Source organism: Alosa pseudoharengus, unplaced genomic scaffold (genome assembly GCF_046254945.1).
Source record: "Alosa pseudoharengus isolate Yale_2024_CS ecotype anadromous, Long Island Sound unplaced genomic scaffold, YU_APseudo_1.1 YU_APseudo_1.1_scf_3, whole genome shotgun sequence".
Taxonomy (NCBI): domain Eukaryota; kingdom Metazoa; phylum Chordata; class Actinopteri; order Clupeiformes; family Clupeidae; genus Alosa; species Alosa pseudoharengus.
The window spans coordinates 32,643,030-32,655,472 of NW_027468718.1; positions in this window are offsets into that span (position 1 = coordinate 32,643,030).

A 12,443-nucleotide genomic window follows, 5' to 3' on the forward strand; every position below is an offset into this window, starting at 1 on the left:
AAACTGTATATTCTTAAAAGGGTTTGTGGATATATCAAATATGTGCATGAGCATGAGTTTAACAAATTCTTGTTTGTTTGTGAAAAGTTTGCATGGAAATGGACACACTTTTTCACTCAAGATGATAACGTTGTCTTACATAGCATGACATCAGTGGATACCAAAATTGCTCCGTAAAACCCTGGATTTTGTCTAACTCACATACTTAGAGACTTCATTCCTCAAGAAGAGAAATTAAAATAAATCAACATGTTATGAATTACCTCACATATGTTATGTTCAAACAGCAAATGTGAGTTGGTAACGTAGTATCATCCCTGTATTCATTATTCCAACTTATGAATGGACATAGCTTTACCATGTCTTATACCTGTTTCACATACCTGATTTGTTCCTCCAAATATTTACTAATATATTACTAGTAGTAGTTAATATATGAAAATAATGTCAGATTTAAAAACATGAAAACTAAGAGCATTTGTTGTAGGTTAATATTCCACAAATTGACAAACATGTTGCCTTCTTTGCCTTTACTTGTGTTCACCATTCAAAGCAACACAATGCAGTTCTTTTACCTTAAAATGAAGGCTTCAACTTATTTTGATGCTACACTGACATACAATACAGAGAATAAAGTCTCTGACATTGCCAGAGCGTGCCCAGAACGCTTGATATTGCACTTTGTAACGTTGATCAGATATCATGACCCGGTTTTAGTCGGTTATTGACAAACCGTCTTTAGTAACTCGAGATGCCAAAGGGCATTAATATCAATTCTTCCATGGTGTTGCTTTAGCCCTCATAGGGTGTTCGTTTCTTTGTTACACAGGAGGTGCTGCTGGGTCTGGTGGACCCATTGCATTTTAGGCCTTTTAATTCAACATAATCAAACTTTTTTTTTTTAAACTTCATCCCAATTGCAAGTAATATAAACAACACATATGTTAAATTTGTTGTCTTTACCTTTGTTAAATTACATTTATGAATAGATAATTTGAATTATTGATGAATAGATGAATTTTATACCAGACTTACCACACATGAGGGGCAGAGTCTCACTGTGTGTGTATTGCACTGGTTGCATGTATATTGTGTTTTTTTCTGTCCATGGGTCATGCGTTTTGAAGCTGACCGACGAGCTGGTCCTGTGGCTAGCTGCTCACGGGTTGGTCCTGGTCCTGGCTGCTTGCGGGCTGGTCCTGGGGCTGGCTGCTCACGGGATGGTCCTGGTCCTGGCTGCTTGCGGGCTGGTCCTGCCTGCTTGCTGGTTGGTCCTGGCTGCTTGCGGGCTGGTCCTGGCTGCTCACCAGCTGGTCCTGGGGCTGGCTGCTTGTGGGCTGGTCCTGGCTGCTTGCGGCTGGTCCTGGCTGCTCATTGGATGGTCCTGGGGCTGGCTGCTCGCAGGCTTGTCCTGGCTGCTGAAGGGCTAGTCCTGAGGCTCTTTTACGTTTCGGAGCTTCCTCTTCAAACTCAGTGTCGGACTCTGAATTTTTTGAAATGTTATCCTCACTTTCTGAAACTATTTCCTCTGCATCACTATCTGTCTCTTCAAATATCAACTGTAAGACAGTCTGAACAGATAATCGCTTTCCATCTTGATCAGTTGTGGTATGGAACCACGCTGACAGAGTTTTTTTGGGTGCTCTAATTTTGCAACAATGTTGCAACCTTGTGCGGGAACAGTGAGTGCACACTATGGGTGCTCACACCAAGGGCCCATTCACCCTACTCACTCACTCACTCACTCACACACACACACACACACACACAAGCACAAACACAGAGAGAGAGAGGAGGAAGGGAAAATATGATTTCCACACTTTAACTAGTTCCGGGTCCAGTGACCCAAACATCCTGTGTGTAATATAAATGTGAAGGGGGGGTATATGGAGGGGGGGGGGGTCATTGAAAATGTTTTCTGATTTATGTTCCTCACAGAAAATGAGCCAAGGCCAATGAATCTTAGTTTAAAAAAATAATTATTAAAATAATTTTTATTAAGCTAAAAACTGAAAACGGGTCCCACAGACCCGGACACCTTATAAGGGATAAAGAAAATGGTCAACTGAGGTCCAGCAAAATGGAAACATTCATCTAGTAGTCCATATGAACTACTCCACTCTGGTGTAGAATGTGTATATAGGATGACTCTGACCAAAGGAAATGAAATAGCCAGAAAGAAACAAAAGCTGATTAAGCAACTGCTCAATTGTCTTTGACACTTTAGGATGGAGAATATGAGACAAGGATAGCCTACATATATTTCTAGACTTGAATTAAGATTTAGTTCATTTTAATTCAGGTCCATGACTGCAGGTTAATTCCTGTACATTTTGATTCCATCTCTCTTAATTACAAGAATTACAAGATATTTTGATGTAATTTCATTTAGTTCACATAATTTAGTTGCAGATAGATACAAAACTATATTATAAAGTATGAGGTTTTTGTTATCCACTCAGGTCCCCATACCAATGACATCCAAATTTGACCTCCATTGCAGTCAACCTTAATAACATATTTGTATTGAACTGCATTTGAAGTGGGTATCTTAAAAAAAAATCATGGTCCCATAATTCTGCATATTCTCCTGAGTGTTGGGTTACGTGTAATGGTGGACTCAGGACAGCAGCTAGCCCAGCCAAGAGATAAGGTTAATTTCCCCATCACTATGTAAGAGACAGTGGATCCAGAGAACAGACAGACAAGATGACAGGAGAGGAGACACGCGATGACAGACGAGTGGAGGAAGAGGAGAAGAAGAGGAAGATGCTCCAACAGAGGGTGGGGTCATGCCATGCGTCTGCTTCTTACTCCATCAGGTATAGCTGGTATTTACAAGTCAAGGAGTGAAATAAAGATGTGCGAGGGGCTTTGTTATGTATATATTGTATATTTATGTATATATGTTTTATAGAGTGACGGTAAGGAAGTGGGATAGAGAGATGGTTTGGGATCGGGAAGGGATTCAAACCCAGACCCCCTTGGGCACTTGGGCCCGTATGTGATACGGATGCTAGAGCCTGTCCCACAGCTTCTGCTGGTGGATGAGTGACTTGATCATGAATTATAAACCATGGAATGTGTGTATTGGTACACATTTAGGAGCACACAGACAAACAAAGGGATAACGTAGACATGAGAGCAATACAGCACTAGGGTGGAATTCTGCTAGGAAACTAGAATCAGTGAATGCCATGGTGACTGTCAAATACATTCCCGATGGCAAAATCTTTTGAACCTTTTCCAGTCATAAATATTGTCCTATTGATTTCTCATATGCATTATGTTCATTTAGGATATATAAACATATGGCATAAAATGCTTATGTTTAATACTTACACTATATCTGTGGAATAATCTGGAAGAGTTCATTAGCCCAAATAACAGGACAGAGAGTGAATGGGCATGTCTATTAGACTGTCTCCATTATCTCGGCACCTTAATAACTCACTAATTTGATCTAATCCCACAGGCTAATTCCACTGCTTCTAACCATGCTTGTTACAACTCGACTCGTTTCCTTTGATGTACTTGTAATGCCTGCGTGTGAATGATGTTCCTTTTTTCATCCCCACAGTATCCGTTTACTGTCGGAGAAGAAGCATGTTGTGGCGTTAAGTGAAAGCATGTGTGCACAGTATGAGTGGTCTGGTTTTCTGTCATATACCTCACTTTGAAAACGTTCCTTAAGTCATCAAAACGGAAGAAGGATCAGAAGGATTCTGAAAAAGGGATTTCCAATTACATGTCATTGTTTTTTACATTAATATTGGCTCCATTAATTTGTCCATTCTGTGTTTTTTTTAATAGAGACGGCAAATCAAAGGACGACATCCTGCAGCTAAAAGCAAGACGCCACCAAGCAGCCAGACATATGGCTCCCGTTTGGCTTTATCAGCAGAGACCCTGCCAGTCACGCCGGACAATGGCAACACTGATCGGGACATGGACGAAGACAGAGGCCCATTCATGCGGCGGGCGCATCAACATTATAGACAGGCCCAGCCGAGTGGACCCCAAGAGCCCCAGCCCTCCTCCCTACTTAAGGCCAAAGGCCTAAGTGCATTTTCGGCATGTTAGCGGATAGGTGTAACACAGTCTTATCAGGAGTGAGGGCTACCCTACCCCCCCCCCCCCCCCACCACCACCACCTCTCCCCCATCCCTATTTTCCTATCCTCGGTTCCTGTGATCTCGGCCCAAGAGGGTGACACTGAAGAGTTGTCAGATATGCCAGCGACTGTCTGGCGAGCGAGCATCACACCTGACAAACCTGAGATGGCTGAAACTATGTGGCTTCTTACATCCATGATAGAGCACTGACCGCAGTCCAGCCTGAGGGTGCTGTATGTGTATCATTTAGTTTTACATCTTACATGTGTTCATTATGTGAAAATATTGATAAAGGATGTAAAATGATACAAGCTCTCTCTCTCTCTCTCTCTCTCTCTCTCTCTCTCTCTCTCTCTCTCTCTATCTCTCTCTCTCTCTCTCTCTAAAATCAAATCAAATCAAATGATGCTCTATTGGCATGAATGAAAGTCACTGTTGCCAAGGGTACAAGTTTGACATATTGGACATTAATTTAAATTCACAATCACTCACAAGCAGACATTCTCTCTCACTCTCTCTCTCTGTGTGTGTGTGTGTGTGTGTGTGTGTGTGTGTGTGTGTGTGCGCGTGCGTGTGTGTCTGTGTGTATGTGTATGTGTGTGTGTGTGTGTGTGTGTGTCTACCTGACTGTTTGTTGTGTCTGCGTTTCCTGGCGCATGTTCAGTATTTAATTGCTGAATCTTACTCCATCCCTGGCCTGGAGCCCTTAGTCGCCCATTTCCCCTCACTGACTCTTTAAGCATATGTGCATTATGAAGAGTTAATGTTTCAGTGTTGAGGGATTAAGATATAATTGCTGCCCTGACAGATGTTTACTGCAATTAAACTGTCCCCCTCTCGCAGGCCTGAAAGACCTTTATGGTTGTACAGACATCCACATGCTGCAAGTGCTTCGGCAAACATTAAAGCCGAGTTGGGAAAACACTGACAAGCTCGGTAAACCGAGAGTGGAATGAACCACCTGTCATGTGACCAGTATCAAAGGCAAGGTCGTACCACCTGCCAGATTCATCTGGGGGAGGTCTGTCACTGTAAATTAGAGAGACATGTGGTTAGAAGGTGTGGGTAGATGGAACATTGCCTCAGTTGACAAGCAGTATGATTGAGTCAGTGGCCATTATTTTTGTCGCCAACATCATCTTGATCATTCTTAATGTTGAGAGTGGACATTGGCCTTGTGATGTTTTTTTGTTTAAGTTTTCACAAGTAGCAAAAGGAAACTCCAAATTACTCTCTCTGCCTCGGGCAGCTGCATGCCTATGCAAGTTCATAATAACAGCACCTCTGACACATTGGAATGCCATTCACGAATCACGAATCCTCTGAATCAGTCTGACCAATTCTGCCAACATCAGCTCAAATTGACCAAAACACAGGTCTTAGTTTCTGTTAGTAGTTGAAATAATTACTACATGTCATGCAACGTGATTCTTTGATGTAATTGTGTGTGTGTGTAATGATAGTATTATTGTATCCCCTAAATGTATTATAATGATATAAACATCATCCTTCTAATATACACATTGTGAAGAGTGAGAATGAAATGCACAGCATTTAGAGGAATTTTTGTTCACCAAATAAACATACACAATTCTAAGGAGCCACCTAATAGTTCTCTCAACAGGATCAGGATGTGCTGAGAAGAACTGGCAGGTCATCATATTTAATTGATGTTCCGGTGTTTTTTGTTTTTCCTCTCTTGCCATATTTCAACCCACTGGGCATGATGCACCTGGAGAAGCTCTGTACCTGTCACCATCTCATGGGGTGAGCGGGTTTGCGTGGCAGAGTCGGCAGCGTGCTGAATTAAAGGGCTCCACTCTAGGACGGTATGATGTTTTGGGAGAGAGAGTGCTGAATCCACCGCTGCCTCGGGACCAGGTTCGTCTGTCAGCGAGAGCCTCTTCAAGAGCAGCCGCCCGCTCTGCAGGCATGTCAGTCAGCTCGGGCAGGCAGACAGGATGAAAGGGATGGTCTGCCATGGCCATCTGTGGCTCAGCGTTAGGAGAAGAAAAACACTCTGGGCATGTTACAGGTTCCCCTTCTCTGGAGTGTCCTCTTCTCACGCATGTTTAGCACTTTGTTTTCATGTCAGTTTGCATACCGTTGACGATCTCTCATTTTCATACACTTTTAGTGCATGCGACTCATTTCAGTGTAATTCAATTTAATGTAATGTGATGTCAGTGTATTTTAAGTTTTTAAGTGTACTGTGTGTAAAATGACAACAACTTTATTATATTATACCAACACTTTAATGAAAGCTGTGCCAAATTTGGACCAAATGTCACTTTCACTATCAGCATCAGCAGCCAAAAGGAAAATGTGAGCGACTATCCTGCTGTAAAAGAGCTCGGATTAGCTCAGAGGGGCCTCTGTGAGATGGGTTAGCTTCCCAGTCTACATGAGCTTTGCCCAGCCTGAGGAGGACCCCAGTGGAGACCTGCTGTGTGGGGAACAGGATGGGAGGCAAGAGATCAGAGGGCCAGTGTGGTTTATGTGACCCCGCGCCTTTGAGCTCTGTGTTTTCACAGCTCAGCAGGGGGACAGACCTCCTCCAGCACCCAGCCCCATGCAGACAGAGCCACCCCCAGACACGAGTGGCCCTCACTGGGCTCGGGTTTGAGGTTGGTGACCCTCACCACTGGATCCAAGCCTCTGATCTGGCCACTCAGATGAGTGCAACACATGCACGACAACTCAATATGTTGACATTTGTGAGGTGACTCCAAAGGATCTCAGTGGTGGCCCAAACATGAAAGTTTTTGCAGGGAGGATTAATGACTTCCGGGCTGTCCCTTGTCTGGCTCAGATCACAAGAGACATTAGTCACAGGATTTGTGTCGTAGGAACTCCCAAGGCCTCCTAACATGTGGCATGAAGATGAAGGCACACTGTCATACATGTCAGGCTAAAAACCTAAATCAATTAATAGTCAACCTAAATCAATGAAGAGTAAGTTCAGAAATGATATTATTCCAAATTGCATTATCTTTCTTGAATGGGTAATTGTTTAATGTGGGATAACAAACAGTGGGCCTGTATTATGAATGTAATTTGTCTTGTGGCTCGATTTATGGAACACGGTGCCAGTTCTAGCTTTATGCTCAGTGCCCTACAAGAACACATGCCTACACAGTGCACTGTGCACAATACATTTCAACCAAATATTTCCCCTCAGCAATAATTGTTTATCTCTTATCAGTTCCCTTCAAATTACCTTACAATCTAAAATTCTTTATTGATGGTAACGTCAAAAACAATATGTTATGTCTACATTTTTTATTACCTTCACACCATGATGTCATAGCAATAACAGCACACACTGCTTAATGGTAGTCTATCCCAAGCTGGGGCTATTGGAGTCTGTGAATATACAGCTCTGGAAAAAATTAAGAGACCACTGCACCTTTTTCTGATGTCATCCTACAGTTGTTGAGTGACATTCAAATGAGGTGACAGTCTTATTCAAAATTAAGAGACTTTGAAGAGAATTTTAATATGACTGTCAACTCATTTGAATGTCACGCAGCAACCGTAGGATGACATCAGAAAAATGTGCCGTGGATACAGCTCTGGACTTTTTCCAAAGCTGTATATTCATAAGAGACACAAAAACATTGTTTCCTTATTGTGTAATCTTGTTGGTTTTATGGTTCCACAACACAATCCCCTCTGCTTAGAGAGCTTTTGGCCTTTACAGTCCACCAGGGCTATCGTCTCAGTCCTAAGTAATTTAGTTCCTCTGTCTCTAAGCATCACAGTGGGACAGACGCGACGTGTCCTTTGAGGCTGGGATTAGCCGCGTTTTGAGGGTCCAAGACTCAAACGACAGAACAAAGTGCTGCTCTCTCTCTGCTCTCTCTCTCTCTCCCCTCTCTCTCTCTTTCTCTCACACTCTCTCCCTCTCACTCTCTCTTTCCCTCGCTTTCTCTCTCTCTCTCTCTCTCTCAGACTCTGCTGCTTGCTGCCAATTAGCGCACTGAACTCTGGCCCTGGCCTCGGAATGTTAATCCTCATTGGCCATTGCCAAGTAAACACACCCAGACAATGTGCACCGCAATGCCCAGGTTGGATTACAGATTCAACCCCTTTCGATGGAGTGCTGAACCAAGTGGACTTTTGAGGTTCCCATTAAGTAACTGACCACCATATCTGGGTGTGTATGTGTATGTGTACGAGAAGGAGAGAGAGGAAAAGGAAGAGAGCCTGGGTGTGAGCATGCATGTCTGCTCAGACTTGGGAAAAGCCATAGGCCGAAACGTTGTTTTTTTATTTTATTAAACTATTGGCATATGAGCCGCTACAGTGTGCGGTCTCCTTCTGTTCACAATATTACATATCCGGTGACCAGCACCTCAAAAAAAAGTTCTACTTTCGGTGTGCGTTTGCTTTTTCTACTTACAGACAGACTGCAGATAAAATGCTTTTTGTAAGCATGACAATCATTTAGAAATTACTTCAAATAAGTTTTAAAAAAAGGGTTAATTGTCTCGGGGTAGGGTCTCAAGTCTTGCTGGACAAAACGGGACATTCCTAACTCCTTACACGTCCTGTTTTGGTAGTACAGTGTTATTGCTTGGAGGAAAATTGATATCACACTGATGACTCCAATACATCCCCAACAGACTTGGCGCCACTGATATCAGACATCATAAAAACTTTGATGTGTCCAGCCAGCTATAAAAAGGGGACCTTTTGCATGATGACGACCAACATACCAAATTAGATTAATTCAATAATATCTAATAATGTTCCAATTGTATTGTATTATCAACTGTGGATTTTATTCAAGCCCGAGCAGGCAAATACACTGGAAATGTGACATTCTAAAATTAACATCATTACATTATGACATTGTGACGTAAAATAAAAGGGACCATTCCTCAAGTTTTGGTCAAGTGCCAAGTATTGTATTCTTCTGTAGCACAGAATAGCTATGCTAGGCCAGGCAGCACTGTTTGGGAGAGCTCCAGCTCACCGTACCATTCTACTATACAGACATGCATGGGTATGTCAGCTACATATGTCTTCAGTCTCATCTGATGTCATGGAACCAGGAACAGTAATGGTATTTGACTTTATGGTAAAATGTTGAATTGAAAGACAGTGATTACAGATTAAGGCAATATAAAAGGCAACGGACAAGTATTAACACCACCACAAAACATAACAAATCCTAAAACACCTGAGAGCAAATAAATATGGGAATAAAGGTTAGCATTATAATACAGAAATGTTCACCAGGCTGAAAGGGAAAATAGGTTTAACTAACAAGTGGTTTTACGGTAACTGAGTGAATTGCTTTCCTCCCATATTATTATACTGAGTTGTGCTGATACAGAAGAGTGATGTCTGTCTCTGTGAAGAGGTGTGAGCAGGAGAAGTCCAGGCCAGTCGTGCTTTGTGGTGGTCAGGGTGGTGTTGGGGTCGTAGGGGTGGTGCTGGGTGGAGGTGGTGGTGGTGTTGGGGGTGGGAGCAGGCGCCGGGGGCCAGGCCCAGGGGAGTGATTGAGGCATCGGCCGGAGTGTGCAGTGACTCTGAGGGGCCATGGCAGTGTAGCTACAGTTCCACGCCTAATAAAGCCAGAACAAAGGAGATCGCCAGCCAGAACAAACACACACACACACAAAACCTCTATCTATCACTGTGAGAGATGTATACATACATAGGCGTGCATACATAGACCCTAGGTGGTGCTACAGCACTAGGAAGTTTGCCCTTTATCAACGAAAATGCCCTTTTGAAACTTTTTTTTTATTATTAATATTATTAAGATTTTACTGAGGCCGGTTTTGAAATGATCTTTTGAAACCCTGAACCATTAAAAACGACTGAAACAATGCCCCGAAATGAGCCACCTCCTTGCCCACGCACACCCGACCTATCTCTCTTCCTTTGTCACGTGAACTCGCGCGGTCGCGCGCAGGGCACGTAAGCGTCTTCAGATAGCAGGCATGGTCGCTGACAGGCTGCTTCTCCCGTACCCCATCCCGTGCCCCATCAGCCAGGTAACACAGATCAAGCAAAATCTTACAGTTTGCCCTCTAAGCCCAACATGTAATAATTTTGTTGTGCAGTAAAATGTCTCATTCAGCACCAAACAAGCATTTTTGCCGACTGGTCACCTGATAAACTAGTTAGATGAAGCTAGATAAAGTTTTACGCTGTAGCCCAAATCAATGACAGATAACGTGACGACCACATACAAATAATTTCGGTAGATTTTGCAAATGTATGTGTTAAGAAGAACGTTTTCTGTTGTATATGTTTTGTTAAGCAACAATTCAGACAGAAGAAGAAACGGGAAGTTCCCCATTACTGCCCATCTGCACTCATGTAATGTCAGTCAGTAGCCCACTATAACTCCTCGTACTGTTTGGTCTCTTTATTGTCTGACAGATCAAGTAAAATCGTCCAGTTTGCCCTCTAAGCCCAACGTGTAATCATTTTATTGTGCAGTAAAATGTCTCATACACTACAGCATCAAACAACTAAGCATTTTTAGCCGACTGGTCACCTGATAGCCTAAAGTTTTACGCTGTAGCCCAAGTCAATGACAGATAACGTGAGGACAACCACATAGGCTACAAATAATTTCGGTAGAGTTTGCAATTGCAAATCTAGGCCTATGTGTTAAGACGAACGTTTTCTGTTGTATAGGTTTTGTTAGGCAACATAAATTAACACATTTTGGTCTCTTTATTGTCTTAATTGTATATTGATTTACTAATTGCAGCACAAGTCAAATTTCATTCAACATGTGCGTGTAATTTTTTTTTTATAATTAAGTATTTCACGTGAGCTAAAAAGTGCCCCCTCCCCGCCTCCTGAGCACCTGCCCCCCAAAATGTCTGTGCACGCCACTGTATACATAAATACACACACAAGCACATGCACTTTCACAGAGGCAAATGCCTGCATCATCAGCACATCCAGACACACTCAACACATCAAACACAAATGAAATATTTAGCACACACACACACACACACACACACACACACACACACCTTAAAAATGAATTAAATATAAGCACACATTAACACAAATGCACAAAGGCACTTTTGCACGCAACCATCAGAACAGATGAGACAAGTCACTAGCCATAAGCAAAGTGACTTCACACTTCACACAAATCCTCCCTCTCTCCATGTAATGTAATTACCCAACACCTACTGAGAGAGACAAACACACCATCAATTCTGATCCGCACACACAGTCTGGGGACATATTTGCACAGCCATAAGTAAAAAAGACACACACACACACACACACACACACATATTAGTCAAGATGAAAAGTACAGGCAACTGGTCCATGCCCCCCCCTCCTCTCTGTCTCTTCTCTCGGCGTGGCAGTGTGTTTGTGTAGTCCTTGGTCTCGGCGTGGCAGTGTGTTTGTGTAGTCCTTGGCCCGTCTGCTTAATGTGACAGGAGGGGGAAGCTGGGTGCAGATGAGCTCTGCTCCGATGATGCACTGAATGAATAGGGGTGTTTGGCAAACACAGACTTCCATCATGGCTCGCTTAGCTAGACCACCACAGCAAAGCTCACACCTTAAGAAGGTCAAACAAAGATGTCCAGAGGCTAAATAACCACTGCTATCTGGTTTTCTGTGGTGTAAACATAGCTATGCGGTACATCTGGATTTTGTATGTTTTAATTTCAAAATATCAGTGACCTTGCCATCTCCACCCCAAAAAACACACACACAGACAGACAGACAGACAGACTGACACACACACACACACACACAATATAACTCACTAACTCATTCAACCACCACCAATTTCACAGTCAGGAGAGTACCCGCTCCATTCCGCTCCTGTGATCATGGGTGTTAGTGGTTTTGTACTTATTGCAGAGGCGTCTATCCGATTACACAGGGGGGGCCTGAGTACCCCTCTGGAGGGGGTGGCAACAGAGGGAGGAGGGGGTGACTCTTTTTAGTCAGGCATCTCAGGAGACATGCCTGAGCTCCAGAGGGGCCCCTCAGGAAAACATAGTTGAGCTGCAGCCGTGTCATAACAAACAACAGTCATTTAGTCAGGCAGGGGAAGTGGGGGAAAGGAGCAGACTCCCAACAATGTCAGGCATCCGAAAACACGCCCAGCGGTGTGGTGCTTCTCCTGGAGAGAGTGTGCAAGCTAGACCACTATCACAAAGAAAACACAGCAGATTTCCTTTTGTTTTGGGTGCACTTGGGTTTGTTGTCTTTCTCACTTTCTGTAATCTCTTGCATAGAGGCAACAAACCACAACGTTCATGTTCAATGCTCAGTGAGATCCTGTTGAGACTCAACAAGAGATCTCTAATATAAAAAAAT